General features: G+C 38.1%; 1 protein-coding gene across 11 annotated transcripts in view; it reads left to right on the top strand.

The window, feature by feature from the left end:
* RBMS3 (RNA binding motif single stranded interacting protein 3) overlaps positions 1-16299 on the top strand; it is a gene marked incomplete at its 3' end in the record, with an annotated part of 720886 nt that overhangs the window by 445339 nt on the left and 259248 nt on the right. The window lies entirely within an intron of this gene.

The following is a 16299-nucleotide window of genomic DNA, read 5'->3' as shown; positions in this document are numbered from 1 at the left end:
TTCCCATAGCAAAAATTTTACTGATTTCCAACTTGATTTTTATTTATTGTCCATTTCTCTGTTGATTGAGCTCATCAGATTGAGCAGCAAGATGGTCATGGGACGAACAGTAGGGTCCAGGGGTCACTCACTGCGGTGTTTCCCCTAAACCAAGACCAGTCTCTAGGATTTCAATGTTTCTTTCCTCCTATTTGCCTTAGATAAAGATCCCCTAGGCACTGGTGTTTTTAGAATTCTCCTTGTTCTCCATTAAACAAGTCCCTTAGAATCTTGACCCAACAGTGACTGATGGTGATCCTTGATTATGGAAGCTTGTAGGCATACAACTCAAGCAGTCCTGCCTGTAGGCACAGCTCTGCCCCTTACTGGCTGTGTGTCTTCCCATGACTTAGGCTCTCACTTTTTTTCATCTTTAAAATAGGACTATAATAATTCCTGTCTTATAAGTAAAATAAACTATCTTAGTAGAATGGAGCATAGTAAGTACTAGATAGATGATACCTGCTATTGGGAGCTAATTTATGGCAATCATTGAAACTATTCAGCAGTTAAGCTTTCATTGTGGAAAGGCCCTTATGAAGCATGTTACACATGGTATCAGAGCATGGAAGGAGGGATCTTTTGTTATATCAGCCACACTGCATCACAGGTGACTGCCAGCTCCTCCTTTCTGAACAGAAGCCGGGAGAAGATGGAAAGTTAGATGTTCATAAAACAACTTCATTAATAATACTTGAGAGTTGATGGTTTTATTTTGTTATCTTGGGCTCCCCAAGAAGCAGACCCTGAATAAAAATTCAAAAACAAGTATTCATCTGGGAAGTAAAAGAAACATTAGAGATGGAGTGGGGGAATGTGACAAGGAAGAATACCTCATCAAGCTAGCCACCACTGTGCGTGATGGGAGCTTAATCCCACTAGGGCAACTCCATGACACGTCTCATCGTCATCACATTTAGGGGCGAGGGAGTTGGGGTATTTATACACCAACCCGTGAGAGTCACCAATTAAGGGTCACACCTAGTGGTTTGTTAGTTCTCCAGCTCTTCTAGGTTGCTACAAAGGGGGACAATGTAGCTCTGGCCAGCCAGGGAAGTCCTTACATAAAGAAATGCAGGGTCTGTGTGCCCTGTGGTGGGAAAAACAAGGGCATATAAATGGGCACCAAAAGCATCTGTTTCAATTACTTATTTGTATAAGGTTTTAATGAGAACCTTCCTGAATATATATTTTTGAGGATACAGTAGGTTTATATTGAAGTTTGATTTAGAAACACATGTAGTTAGCATAAAGAAAAGCTATAACATGCCTACAGAATTTTAGACAATTTCTTCCAAACCATCAATCCTTGAGCACTTGCTCCTCCATGGACCCACTGCACCATCATCTTTATCAGTTTTACTTCACATGCTTGATCTCTCTGAAACTTTGGGGGAACATGACCAGAGCTTCATACAAGTTCCCTTTCTTTTCATTCTCTTTTCTACCCTTCTTAAATACTTTGCATATCAATATGTTATCCATGAACTGGCAGGGTACAGTTTATTTCATCTATTATTCTGCTTCACAAAGGAGGAAACTTATTAACACAAAAACTTAGATAACTACTCTGCTACCTGATCCACCTGGTAGTACATTCACTTGCAGATTCTTCCAGTTTCTGTCCTTTTGTTATATTGCTGATAATTGTTATTCCTCTGACATGTACCATGTGCACCTCAGTCCTAAAAACTACAGAAGAAAAGCAACACAGAAATCATCATACCTGGTGCTTCATTTTATGTGGGCTACCTGAAGTGACAGGCTTGTGGCTGTGTCCACATTCCTGTGAAATTAATGTTCCTTCTTCAGACACCTCTTATTCTATTTATAGCCACAGGGCTTCAGTTTTATAAGTGTCCAGAAAGTTCTGAGTAATGCACAGAATTCTACATACACAGCAAATGCAACCTTGGCAAAATGTAATCCCTGGTGAGAGAGAAAAACAGAGAATCAACAGTCCGTTGCTTTCAGTGGAATAATAAAACTGGAGCAGTTTGTGTCTGAAAGTGCTGTAAACTAGATTTTTTTTCATGTAAATTCCATAGCCAGGATATAATGGTCATTGTCATGAAATTGGCAAACGGAGAATTACAGTTTTTCGGAGAAAACTTGACTTCTTCTCAACACTCTTTCCTTCTTTGTTTATTCATTGAAATATGCCTGTTTTTATGGATGGTTGGTCAAGATGTGGGCTTAAATGGAACAGTATTTCATGTGAGTGGGAAGAGAATTTGTGTATGTCTACCCAAACATTAAGGAAAAATGAGTACATTTACTGTTACTGTGTTCCCATTCATTTTTTTCACCATATTAAGAACTTTAGAAGTACTCCATATGGACTATGCTGTTCTTAAGGCTTATTAAGGAGGGGACATTTTGCTTAATATATAGAACCTATGCTTAATTATTGTTTTGACCGTTTTAATGTAATTACATATCTTTGTTGCAAGAAAAATTTATAGAATTACATAACCATATTAAAGAATATTATGAAACTTCTGTCTTCAGTTGCTACTGTATTTGGCTTAGGGATAATAAGAGTTGAACTTTCAAGATACGCTATACAATGGGATGGAGCCTGATACAATATAATGAAATGACATTGACATACCTATAAATGCAACCAACCAATGAAAAAACTACATCGTTCACAAGAATGATTGTGATTGATTCTTTGAATCCCATTGGTCCATGGGTCTGTGGCTGGGCTGTCTGTGCTCTGGTAGCTCTTTGAGAAAGATTAAGGGTTCAACATTATTTAAATTTCTCTTTGTCTCTCACTCTCTCTCTCCAATATCATAGTATGGCTAGTTCATATTTCTGTTCATTACATCATCTTAGAAGCCTTCAGAATCAAGTCATTCCTCATGAAGCAACAAACAGAAAAATATCCCATTTTCAGCAAGTTTGAGTTAAAGCTGGCAAATTATGTAAAGTAACACTTAAAAGGGGGACCCTGGAGAGGAACTTGGTGGCTATTTCAGGACTCATATTTGTGGTGGAGTGGACAGTCACTCAGAACCATATTCATGATACTGGTTATTTCCATCCCAATGCGGCCTTTAGGTCTTCATTCAGAAGCAGCTTGCTACAGCACGTGTATCATAGAAAAAACTGAGATTTTGTTTTGTTTTCATATCTTAGGCTAGTAGATTAAGTAACACAGAACCTAGCTTTGAAACCTTTCTCCTTTTTTATTTATATTAATCTTAAAGGTGAAAAATAAGTTCTGGTTTTAATTTATACTTTTCTGTATACTGGTATTAATCTTTTAAAATATGTGAATTAGCCATTTTGATTCCATGAGTTATCTGCTCATGTGCTTTGTTCACTTTTCTATTGGTTTTTTACGTGTCTTCCATTTTTATTATAAAAATGGCAAACATTCAAAGGCAGTGAGTGTAGTATAATGAAGACTTTGGTCTCCATCACCCGACAAGTTTCATTTATAATTCCAATCATTCCTGTTCCTTCCAAGTTATTTTGAAGCAAATTAGAAATTTATTATAACATCTGTAAATATTTCTGCATGTACTTCTAAAATATAAAGCCCCAATGCCAAAATTAAAGCCTAAATTAATAGTCCATTAATAACAATTAAATGTTCAACATTCAGATCATCTCTTAAAAGTTTCAGTTTGTTTGAATCAGCATCCAAAGAATGTCTCTACATGTGATTAGATGAAATATTTCTTAAATCTTGTTTTACTTGTAGGTTATCTCATCTCTCTTTTTTTCCCCCTGAATTTTTTTTAGAAGAAACCAAGTTATTTGTCCTGTAGAGTTTGCAATAAGCTGGATTTTGCTATAGCATCCATGTGGTGACATTTAACATGCTCCTCTGACCCTGTGTTTCCTGTGGATTGTTAAGTAGACTTTGTGGTTTGGAAAGATTCCTTCATAAGTGGTGTCAGGAGGGATGTAATTTCTTTATCTGAATTTCTTGTGAAGTGACAGTCTGACGATTATTGTCAAGTTCCATTAATCCATTAGGAATGGCAAAATGGTGATATTCCAGTTCTGTCATTCCTGTCTTGTTTATTAGCTGGGATGCTTGTATAAAGGCCATGTTTCCACTATTCAGTGACTCTGTAAGATCAAGATCGTTTGTATAGGAAAGGCAAGATAAAGGCTTAATTCTTTTCCTGTGTAATCAAATATAACAATTTCCTTCCCTAACATTTTGTAATGGTGACCAGTAAAGGTTCTTTTGGTTATGTTTGGTTTTATTTTGTTTTAAAGATCATTATGAACTCACAAAAATAACTAAATTTACTATATTTCTATCCATTCTAGTTATATTTTCTTAATGATGCTTAAATTGTCCCACTTGAGAGATCAGCGAGAACCTCTGCAAATTGGCTTCTGAGTCTTCATCTTAGTCGGCTCAGGCTGACATAACAAAACAGTATAGCCTGGGTGACTTACATGACATTTGGTTCTCACAGTTCTGGAGGCTTGAAGTCTGAGATCTGGGTGCCAACATGGTTGGGTTCTGATGAGAGCCCTCTTCCTGGCTTGTTGATGACCACTTTTCACACTATGTCCTCATGTGGCAGGGGCAGAGAAAAACACAAGAGCTCCACCCTCGTGACCTCATCTGAACCTAGTTACCTCCCAAAGGCCTCTTTTCCAAATTCCATCACGTGGGGGTTAGGACACAGTTTAGTGCATAGCAGTCATTTTGACACAATCTTAGGAGTCTCAGTTTCTTTGCTTTCAGGTAGGATAAGATAATCCAAGCTCATTTTACACTTTTCCTATCCCAGCACTGGAGTCAGCTAATTTTTCAAGGAGCTCTGGCTCCTTTTAGTGGGAAATGGTCATTAAAAGCCAAAATCTAGGCACTAAGAGTGCTCATTGCTTTTGTTTTGGTCCTTATTTCTAGGCATTTTCATGGACAGAAACAGGATTTTTTTTCCAAGATAAAATATATTATGATTTTATAAATACACTTCCAACTCAAATTCAGGATTATTGGCTTTTTTTTTTAGCCTCGTTGATCTTATATCTGTATTCCTTTTCTTTATATCAAAAATCTTTGTTTTTAAGGTGACCATTAGCTTACTACTCATTTGTAAAATGAGCCTTAAAATAACAATAAAGTCTTGCTATGATATTGAAAGTTTAAAATAACGTTTGCAGTTCTTTTTTATTTTCCCTAAGGTATATACCCCAATGGAGATTTATAGCCAAATTACTGTGTATTAAAAACACCCAGAGATAATTACTATTAACCTCATCCTTCCAGCTTTTGTTCTGTTTTCAAAGACCCACAACCCTAAGAGCACAGGAGACTAAGATATATATAGATTCCTGTAGCCTTTTTTTCAGTCAACATTGTGGTTTAAGTATTACCAGTGTCAAAAACAATTCTCCATAAACATTATCTTAATGTCTGCATGGTATCAGATTGTAATTACCTTAACAACTTTTCCATAATATATAGACACATGACACCTTCTGATACGTATTGCTGTACCTGTCCAGGAGACTGTAACTCTGATTGTAATTCAGTAGATCTGGGACAGAACCTGAGATTCTACATTCCTAACAAATGCCCAGGTGAACCAATGCTGCTGGCCCTTGAATAGTATTTCAAACAGCACTTGTATGAAGGATGATGATGGCCCAGTAATTTATTTATTTTACTTCCTCTAAGACTGAACAAGGGGGCTGGACTTAGCAGGTGTAATTAGAGCAGATGAATAGACACCCTAGTACTTATATTTATTGAGTTTCTAAGATACCTTCAAGGTAAAAATTCATTTTAGGGTATTTTAGCCAAATCCTAAATAAAGTCATACTACTGGACAGTGTGACCTCTGGATGTTCTTTCTTCCTTCTGAGACCTTTAACCCCAGGGACACTGTTGTCTGCCTTTTCTGCCCTTAGGGCTATTTTAGATGTGTTATAGTTCAACATAAAAATATGGAGGTTCTTTGCTGTGATAAGCTAGGGGGTAACCTCTCCCTTTGAAGGCAGGGATAGTAAGGACTGCTTTCTCATTCTGTTCATGTGTTGTTGAGTTAACTCCAAACTGTGTTGTGTTTGAGGCCCTTCCAGTGAGGCAGGTGGTGGGACAAGATCTGATGAGACTTCAGAATTTCCCCAGAATACATGTTTTCTACATCTCTTGCAAGGCCCATGTTCCCAGATTTTTATTATCCTAATATTTGGCTGGCTGGTTCTAGGAATACAACTGTGAATAGCAAATATACCTGTTCTAAAGGATCTTAGAGTTTAGGAGGTCAGACAGGCGAGATACTTGGTAATTATAGAGCTTTATGGATGGTAAATGTCATAGTAAGTTATAAGTAGGCACAGAGGAGGGAATCATAATTCACTATTGTAGATTTTTTTTCCAGGAAAAGTGAAGACAAGGTATAATTAGCCAAGGGGGAAAAAGAGAGGGGGTCCTGGAAGGAGGGAATATCTTGTAGGAAGGTTTAAAGGTTCAAAAGAGAAAGAAGGGGGAAAAGGCAAATTGGGAGCTTCAAGTAATCTGGTCTTGAGGATGCCAGGGGAGATTATGAATGTGCGTGTCTGTGTGCACTCATGTGCTGGGAATGGAGGCATCATGTTGTTGAGGAGGATGAAGAAGTTGTAGAGGTAAGTCAGGGCCAGCTAAAACCTTTGAACTTAATTCTTAAGACTATGGAGAACTGTTAAAAAGTTTTAGGTAGGGAATGTTAATCCCCCCCCACCCCCACCACCAAAAGACACAAAAACCTTAAACAAAAGCCACTCACTGCAACTTGAAGAATGAATTCCTGATTAGCACATGTGAAGGATGAAAAGACTGATTCAGAGCCCTGGAGAGTTTAATAATGAGTAACATTTATGAGTGTTTATGTCAGTGCTAGAGGCCAGCACTAGACACAAGCACTATTTTGAGACATTTTAAATGTATTATTTAACACTCCAAACAACCTGTTGAGGTGTATATGTTTACTATCATCATCCCCACTTACAGTTAAGTACGCTGCGTCAAAATGTGGTTGAAATACACTTCTGCAGCCGTAGAACGACACGGTTCTAGAAGCACGACCTGAACTCAGGTGGTTTGGTCCCAAGGTTCACTCACTTCACTACTGGGTTGTACGCACCTCCATGGAGACTAAGATGAAGTAAGCAAGCATAGCTTTATTGCTTGAAGTTGGTTAATATGTGTACATATTATTCTAATTCAGTGGGGGAGAAGGGACTTGACACAAAGGCTGATGAAATTATAAAAAACATTGACTATAGCAAACATTCTGAAGAGATCAGATACTTAATGAATGCTATTTAAGAGTGGCATCTGGTTGTCACCTGGGAAGTATTATGAGTAGGAACTTTCTGTCTTGGTTCATGTAGGTAGGTACGTGTATGCTAACATTTCCACCATGCCCAGAATATGTGTACACGTGGTTGGCTTAAAGTTCTACCCAGGTAGTGCCATGTTATAGAAAGGTATTATTTTTCATCATTCCATGTCTAGCAAGTTAATCAGTATTAAAGTAGAAACTCACCTCATTAGGATACATTTAGAAGATTGAGAGTCAAGATTCCAGATTCCCAGTCAGAGCCCGAAAGACTTGTATAACCTTTAAACATTAAAATAAAATAAAATACGTGTGTATGTTCCAGGAAAGAATTGGCATATATAGAGCTATTTATTGACTAAGTGTTCCCAGTATAGAAATACAGATGCATTTTGGCACTTACCACATTTTCTTTTAAATGCCTCACCATTTTTCAAAAGGTAAAAACATGTCGCCAAGAGCGACAGAAGCAACCCATTTCTGCCAGCTTGGGCAAGTGACTTATCCACTTAAAGTCCCCATTTCCTCATCTGTAAAATGGCAATAATTATGCCTATTTTGCAGGAATATTGTGAGAAAATACATGTAAAGTGGTTGGCACCTAGTGGGTATCCAACCAATTTAAGATTGGTACTTTTTTTTTCTTCCTTGGCAGTAGAGTTGCATTGTCATTATTTTAAAATGCTGAGATTACTTTTCAAATTGCTGTGCTGATTACAAGCTTTCTGAAGGAAATAATTACTAAAAAAACAGATCTCAGTGAAGAATTTAGATTTTTGAGAGGAATAAACAAATATGCCACTATACTTTATCTCTACTCAAGAGTTACCAGAGTTTACCTGTTAAGATGAAATATGTCTTTTTCATAAAAGAGGCCAACTTGGCATTTATTAGCTTTGACCATTGCTTGGCAACGCTAGGTCCTAATTCTAAATTTAGAAAGTTAGCAAGACTCTTCATGTACCACAGTGTTCATTGCAGCTCTATTTACAATAGCCAGGACATGGAAGCAACCTAAGTGTCCATCGACAGATGAATGGATAAAGAAGATGTGGCACATTTATACAATGGAATATTACTCAGCCATAAACAGAAGCAAAATTGAGTTATTTGTAGTGAGATGGATGGACCTAGAGACTGTCATACAGAGTGAAGTAAGTCAGAAAGAGAAAAACAAATACTGTATGCTAACACATATATATATGGAATCTAAAAAAAAAAAGGTTCTGAAGAACATAGGGGCAGGATAGGAATAAAGTTGCAGACATAGAGAATGGACTTGAGGACACGGGGAGGGGGATGGGTAAGCTGGGACTAAGTGAGAGAGTGGTATGGACATATCTACACTACCATATGTAAAATAGCTAGCTGGTGGGAAGCAGCCGCATAGCACAGGGAGATCAGCTCGGAGCTTTGTGACCACCTAGAGGGGTGGGACAGGAAGGGTGGGAGGGAGACGCAAGAGGGAGGAGATATGGGGATATATGTATATGTATAGCTGATTCACTTTGTTATAAAGCAGAAACTAACACACCATTGTAAAGCAATTATACTCCAATAAAGATGTTTAAAAAAAAAAAGTGAGCAAGACTCTTGTCACATGACTGTTGGTTTAATTACAATGTGACCCCCACAGTTTTCCAAGGAGACATGTTTCCTGGTGTCAAGTCTCATGTGTTTGCTACTAGACAGTAGGTTGTGACTAGGGGCATTTCGACTCAGCAAATAAAGATACAGCTTTCTCAGTCATATCCGGAGTGAATGGCAGTCCTGTTGCCTTTGAGTCAGCTGAAGGGTAAGGAGGTGAGAGATTTCCCGGCAGCTGTGATAATTTAAATCACAGTGGGTTATTTAAATCTAGTATCTGGTATAAAGCTTAAAAAATAATTTTCATGAGGACAAAAAACTATATGGAGTAAATCCTCCCATTTTTCCTTTGGGTCAGGGCATTTTTTAGAATTTTATTTATTTATTTATTTTAATTGAAGTGTAGTTCATTTACAGTGTTGTTTTAGTTTCAGGTGTACAGCAAAGTTACACACGTATGTATTCTTTTTTCAGATTCTTTTCCCTTATTGGTTATTCCAAAATATTAAGTATAGTTCCCTGTGCTATATAGTAGGTCCTTGTAGGTTATCTGTTTCATATATAGTAGTGTGTATATGTTAATCCCACCAGGGCATGGTTTTTAAGAGTAGCCCATTATGCAAATAAAGTTCACTTTCTCCTGTTTCTTGACTCTTGTAACAAGCAGTCACATGTTGTAGGAGCACTACATTTGCTTTGAAGCCAGAATCAGAGAAGTTCCTCCAGAGGATAAGAGAGTGTAGCACTTAAGCACAAAGAGTGAAAGCATATGAAATTGCCCATAAGCTTTAAAAAATGGAATTTCATTAACGTAAAAATTTAGCAGAGTTTATTTTTCTTGTGAATAATTATAGTTTGTTTTACCCTTTGCGTTTTCTTTAGCCATCTCCTACGTTGAATCCACATCCTCCCATTCATTTCCTTTTACTTATAATCCCTATGCAAACCTTAATTCACAGAGAAGCATTATCATAGCACAATTATGTCACAAGGTTGTGGGAAGGATGGACTGAGATTCAGGAATCAGTGTTGTAATTTAGATTTGAGAACAAAGGTGATGGTAACACCACACAGTTGATGTTGCTATTAGCATAAGGAATGGTGGTAATTTCAGGTTTGTTTACTACTGGAAAACAAGAGAGGGAGGGCTCCTGGTTGAGTTTTCACTGATCCTTGAACAAAGCAGCAGGTGTGCCAGCAAGGGCTCTGCCTTCGCTTCGTGGCTGTCATTCCCATCAGGCTGGTTCTAGCAATTGTGAGCCACTGATGCTCCAAGGACATGATGTCACCTGCTGAAGACTTCCAGTCTGTTGTGACAGAATAATTGGTCCCTGGTACAAAAGAAGCATATGCTGTTGATTGTGAGAACTCTGCCACTTGATGTCAGGAAGAGAAGTCATCAACAGTGGTGAATCCACTGTATGCCTAAAATTGCCATGAAGATTCCTCTCCATGAACCATTATAGTCCTAACATTTATAATTGCTTGCCTTCTGTAGCATAATCCCAGCGCTGTATTTTCCTGCATTGATACCTGTGGTTCCCCGGCCTCTAGTAAAATCTCTAAAAATACTGAAACATCTATAACCCTGATTTGCTCTGTTCTGCCAAGGGTGCTGTGATATTGTCATGACATCTAGCAAGAGTGACATGTAATGAAGATGTTCAGGTCTGAGTAGCCTCCATTGTTCTGCTTTATTGTTTATGGCACAGGCAGCAGTGGGACGGGGGTGATGGGGGAGCTGTCTACAAAAGCATCTCCAAGGATGCCTTTGAGTGAAGTTGAGACTCAGGATTTGGCAGAACTCATCCAGTGTGAAGACATGTACCCCACTCCACCACTCTCCCACAAGAAATTCTCCAAGTAGAACAACCAGTGACATCTTGAAGCATTTACAGATCTTCAGGGATGGAGCCATGAGCAGAAAGGACGATCACACCCTCAATCACCATCATTTAGATGCTCTGGATCTGAGAGAGAGCTGTCTTAGGAAAACCACAGTGGCTCACGTATGGCTCCCAGAAACTTCTGCATGCAAGACATTTCCAGGACTGCTTTTCCAAATCACCCTTAGAACGGAAGATCGCATTAGGAGAGCTGAAGTCCCCAGAGTTATATCCAGTTTCTTGGATAGGAAGGGAAGAAAATGCAGACTTTTTCAGAGATGGTTTGCTATTTATCTGTTCTTGACATAAACCTGAGGCCTCAGAGGGTTCACTGATGCATCTCTTTACCATGGCAAATGAATAGTGAAGGGTACATTGTGTACTTGTAAAATCCAAGGTGGGGATGTTACATGAGCTGTCTCTGCCTTGAAGTTAATGTCTTTCAAAAGGTTAGTTTTTTTACATCTGGAAAATATTTCTCTATATTAATGTTTCTGTCTCCAAATCACCATAAAGTTTTATCATGCATATTTTAAACAAATTATGGAAATGCCTATTTAGAGTCTCTTTTAAAGATTATTATTGCAAGATTTTTATTATTATTGCAATGAAGTAAGTTGTATGAAATAAGAGTCTACTTTTGTGCCTGGGTAGATTGTGCCAATTGGGTTAATAAACACCTTCATCCTTAGAGCTAGAGCATTTGGATGGAATATCAGGGATGAATGACATTTCTATAACTTTTTAATCAAAGAGCCATCTTTTCTGGACCTGTTTATTTTGGAAAACAGTGTTAAATGTTTTTTTCAGTTCAGTGTGAAAATGCTTTTTCATAAGTATAGCAATGAGTTAATAATCACCGTCTTCACTAAAACTAAAAGAAACATCCAACAAGAAAAGCTGCTAAATCAGTCTTCCCCTACCCCCCTCCAAAAAAAAGCAGACTGTTTTTTTCTATTTTTCCCACACAAAAAAAGTATGCCTTGGTTTTTTGTTGTCTATTCCTTCAAACTCACATAAGGCTAAACTAGACACAATTCATGTTTACAGAAATCAGACACTTTTTTTTTTTCTCTCCTCCATGGTACAATTTCTTACTGGATTTCTTGCCAAATGATGGTAGGAATGGAAAGGCTGTCAGGAGCCAGTAAGCTCATTTGAGAAAAGACAGGTCAAGGTTTTTCATTTTAGAAAGCCTACAAAATACAGAACAGCTTACAGATATGTGCTGGGATGCTTCCAGCTGACACTTTTATTGTGATCTATTTTATTAAGTTCCACTGATGGGCCCAGCCTGTGGGATGGCCCTCAAGTATGACAGTGTCAAATGCTCCTGGTGGCAGGCTTGACGGGGGCTGATGGCTCCTTCCATTGAGAGAGCATCAGCCTTTTGCAATAAAGAGCAGAGCAAAGCCCCTACTGACTGACAGCCCTGTGAGCTGCTTTTGTTTTGCACTCTTTAACGCTGAACACCCTTAGAGGGTAGTTTATCCAAGGAAGTCAGATTCCAAAGCAACCTTCCTTTAGAAGTCAAGAGGCAAGAGGATCGACTGAAGATTAACTTACTGATTATCACTACTCTCCATTTTAATAGCAGATGGAAAGGTTTTTTTGTTTTGTTTTGTTTTTATTTTAAGTATAGCTGATTTACAATGTTCTGTTAATTTCTGCTGTACAGCAAAGTGACTCAGTTATAAATATATCTATTCTTTTTCATGTTCTTTTCCATTATGGTTTAGTCACAGGGTATTGGATATAGTTCCCTGTGCTATACAGTAGGACCTTGTTGTTTATCCATTCTCTATAAACTAGTTTGCATCTGCTAACCCCAGCCTCTCTCAGTCCTTACCTCCCTCAGCCCCTTCCCCCTTGGCAACCTACAAGTGTGTTCTCTATGTCTGAGTCTGTTTCTGTTTCCTAGATAAGTTCATTTGTATCATATTTTAGATTCCACATATAACTAATATCACATGGTATTTGTCTTTCTGTGTCTGACTTACTTTGCTTAGTATGATCATCTCTAGGTCTATCCATGTTGCTGCAAATGGCATTATTTCGTTGCAGATGGAAAGTTTTGAAGCCTGCTGATTACGTTACTAAATAGTCACTGACCTAAGTCTCAAGAGATAAAGTAGCCACCACTTTAGAGGCATGGCTATTTCTGACTCTAAATGTATACAAAAAAAATAAGAATTTAATCACAGTTTTGACTGCAATAGGTGTTCTTTCAGAGAAAAAATGGAATCATAAACAGTGTAATCCCTATAGAGTTGAAATTAGATCTTGTGGGAAAGGAATAATTTTCCTTGTTTACATATTAAAAGCTGTGCAAATTTAATTTCTTCTTCATTGTCATTATCTGGATTTGATACTCCCACTGGGCTGTCAAGAGAAGCCTCAGGAGATGGGGATGATTCTAGCAGTGGCCAGTGTTCCTTCAGTGGTGGGATGGACGGATCCAAGCCAGTCATCTCTGATGGGAAGCAGAGACTATGGGTGGCATCCCCACCCCATTTTTTCTCGATCTATCAGGAATCATAATTAGGGAACTAACTAACCTTGGAAGCACTGAAGGGTGCGGTGACATTGTGACATGCCACCCGAATGCCCTGTCAATGAAGAACTTGTTGCCCCAACTACTGGGAGGGCTGTGGACAGACGACAGGGTTGACAGGAATGGTTGCAGCTGCAGAGGACCACTGGGTCCAAGGTTTTGCCTTTCTTGGGAAGGCCACATCCAAGGACTGACCCATGTGCTGGTATGAGTGCCTGGTCATCTAGGCCCAAATCAGAACAACTACGGGCCATTCTAGCTCTGGGACCAGCCAAGGTCAAGCCTGCATCATGGCTCAACTTACCCCTCTGTCCACTCCTTTGCAGAGGAGACCATTCCAAAGTTTGTCCTTAATACACAGGATGCTCTAAAACTCCATCTCAGGGTCAGCTTCCCAGGGAGCCCAAGCTGCAGTCAACAGACAACCAGCCACACTGCAGATTCTTTACTGCATGATCTGCAATTACAGTTACAAGTGACTTTGTAGGATTGTAACCCTGTTTTATGTGTGATGGGTCCTGTTAGCAATACAAGCAGCTTCACAGCTAATACTAAGAGGATAGAAATGTGTTGTGAGTTTATGGAAAGAAGGTCTCAAGGCTTTATCTTTACACTTAGGATCAAGCATCAGCTCCTGACAGATTTGGAGAAAATCAAAAGATTCTATTCCGTTTCGTGAGAAGTATATTGGTTTCAGTCTATGAAGAAGTTTTTACAGTTTTTGAGTTATGTGCATGGCCCTATGAATTTTTCCCTTTTAAAAAACTTCCACCCTTTTGATTTAAGAGTTTGAAGAATTATTGCTTTCATTATCAGGACTCAGTGATGCTGCCAATTCAATTATCTATAGTGGAGGGCAGCGGTGGCCAAGATAAACAAAAACAATGCATTATCCATAATCATTTATGTTTTCCCCTAACTACTTTTTCTTACATTCGAATACAAATACCTTATAGAATGCAGTTTTAAATAATCTGCCTGTGGACAATTGAAAAAAAAACTCTATTTATATTTGAGTCTTTCCCTAAGAAAGTTATAATCAAATATAGTAATAAAGATGAAGCATTACCTTGCATAAAAGTCATTCTTGGTATTTTATCAGTCACAAAGGATACTAAAAGGCAGTAGAGGTGTAATGGGGTCAGTTGAGTGAATGGATAGTGGAAAGATACTTGCGGGGGAAAGCAGGTTGCCATTTTTCAGATTGCATTCAGAATTTCCTTAGCAATTGCAAACAGAAATGGAAGGAGATGATTTGTGTGAGAAACTGACCTTACTTGGTTGTTACATGTATGAAAAATTTTAACAAAGCAACCCTTTAAGCCATTTTGATTTTAAAAGTTCACCTATCTTCTATTGGAATTTTTATTGATTTGCCTTTTAAGACTTGTGAATAAAAAGGACTCAGGCCATATAAATTTATATGGACTTTTTTTTTAATTGAAGGGAAGCTAAATTTAAATATTCTTTTTCTTTGCTCTGTCAGCAGTAAATAATGATATCTCTGTGATAATAAGAGCTAAGTTTCATTGCATATTTTGCTTTTGAGGCACTATACCCATGTATGTACATATATTTTCTCTTTGTTTCTCCAGAAATCTTGGGAAGCTCACATTAACCCAATGAGATGCTAAGGCTCAGAAAGTTTGAATAAGTCACCAAAGGTCACAGAGCTGGAAAGGAATAGACTTAGTGTTCAGGGTCAGACAGCCTGACTCTATCATCCATACTTTTTCCAAAATACTGAACAGCAGTGGATGTCAGCTCTGTGTCCTCAAAAGGAATAGGATCCGCTTCAAGTAAAAGCACAGTGTGTTAGCTCAAAGATGGAAAACCGTCATCTGTCTCATTTCAGTGAATTCTCTTCATCCAGTTTAACTGTCAGACCATGCAAGTCACCACTTTTGTTTCTAGACCCTCTGAGTCTGAGTTTAAGGAGTTACTGTTCTCTTTTGGAGGCTTCTAAGAAGTATCAGCCTTCCCGTTGCTTGGTTTTTATTTCTTGGCATGAGTTAACGCTATGCTTTATGGGAATGCCTTAATTTCTCTGTTTCAGTATAAACAATTGCTTATGTAACCATTCTAATATATGCCAAGGAACACTAGTTCATCACCCAAAAATATTGGAACACCTACTGTGTGTTAGACTCTGTGCCAGGCACTGAATATAGAACAGTAAAGAAAATAGATATTGTGTCCACTTTCATGATGTTACTTCCTTATTGGAAACGAGGCAAGCAATATGAGTTCTAGAAGCCAGTTCATTATAATTTGCTCTAATGAATTCATCCATGAGCTGTTAACATTCTTAACCTGAGCACATTTTGAAATAGAAGGGATTTACTTCTAAGGAAGATATTTTCCCCATCTCTGCTTTGAAAACAATGAAATATGTTATTTTTTTTTAAATGCATGAGTCAGTATAAAGTACTATGCAAATAATAGGATTTGAGGCATGTATTTGCCTATTAACATGGCCTAAAACTTTTAATTGTTGTAAATAGCAGTGATTATTGCATATATTTTATATAAAGTTCTAAGATACACAAATGATGTTGTGTACACAAATGATTGTATTCCAAGATACACAAGTGATTATATTCCCCTTTATAGTCCACCCTTTTTTCCCCAGAACTTTGGACCTCCATGTGTTTAACCCAATTGATATAACTAAGATCCACAAAGACCTAGAAGCCTTAAGCCCTAAGCTTTTGCATAACTGTTCCCAAATATTGGGTCATCCTCCTCAGCATATTAGCTTGGATTCCTGCCAGGTCTGCAAAGAACAAATTCTCATTAGAACCTTGTCCAAATCTCAGTGTCATCCTTCCTATTTATTGGAGTTGGATTGGATTCATGACCGCTACCCCTACCATCTTGACATGTAATTTTGGCCCCTTGTTGAATACACCCCTGAGACTGT

Source organism: Balaenoptera borealis (genome assembly GCF_965194805.1).
Source record: "Balaenoptera borealis genome assembly, chromosome: 12".
NCBI lineage: Eukaryota > Metazoa > Chordata > Mammalia > Artiodactyla > Balaenopteridae > Balaenoptera > Balaenoptera borealis.
This window is presented reverse-complemented; position numbering and strand designations above follow the sequence as displayed.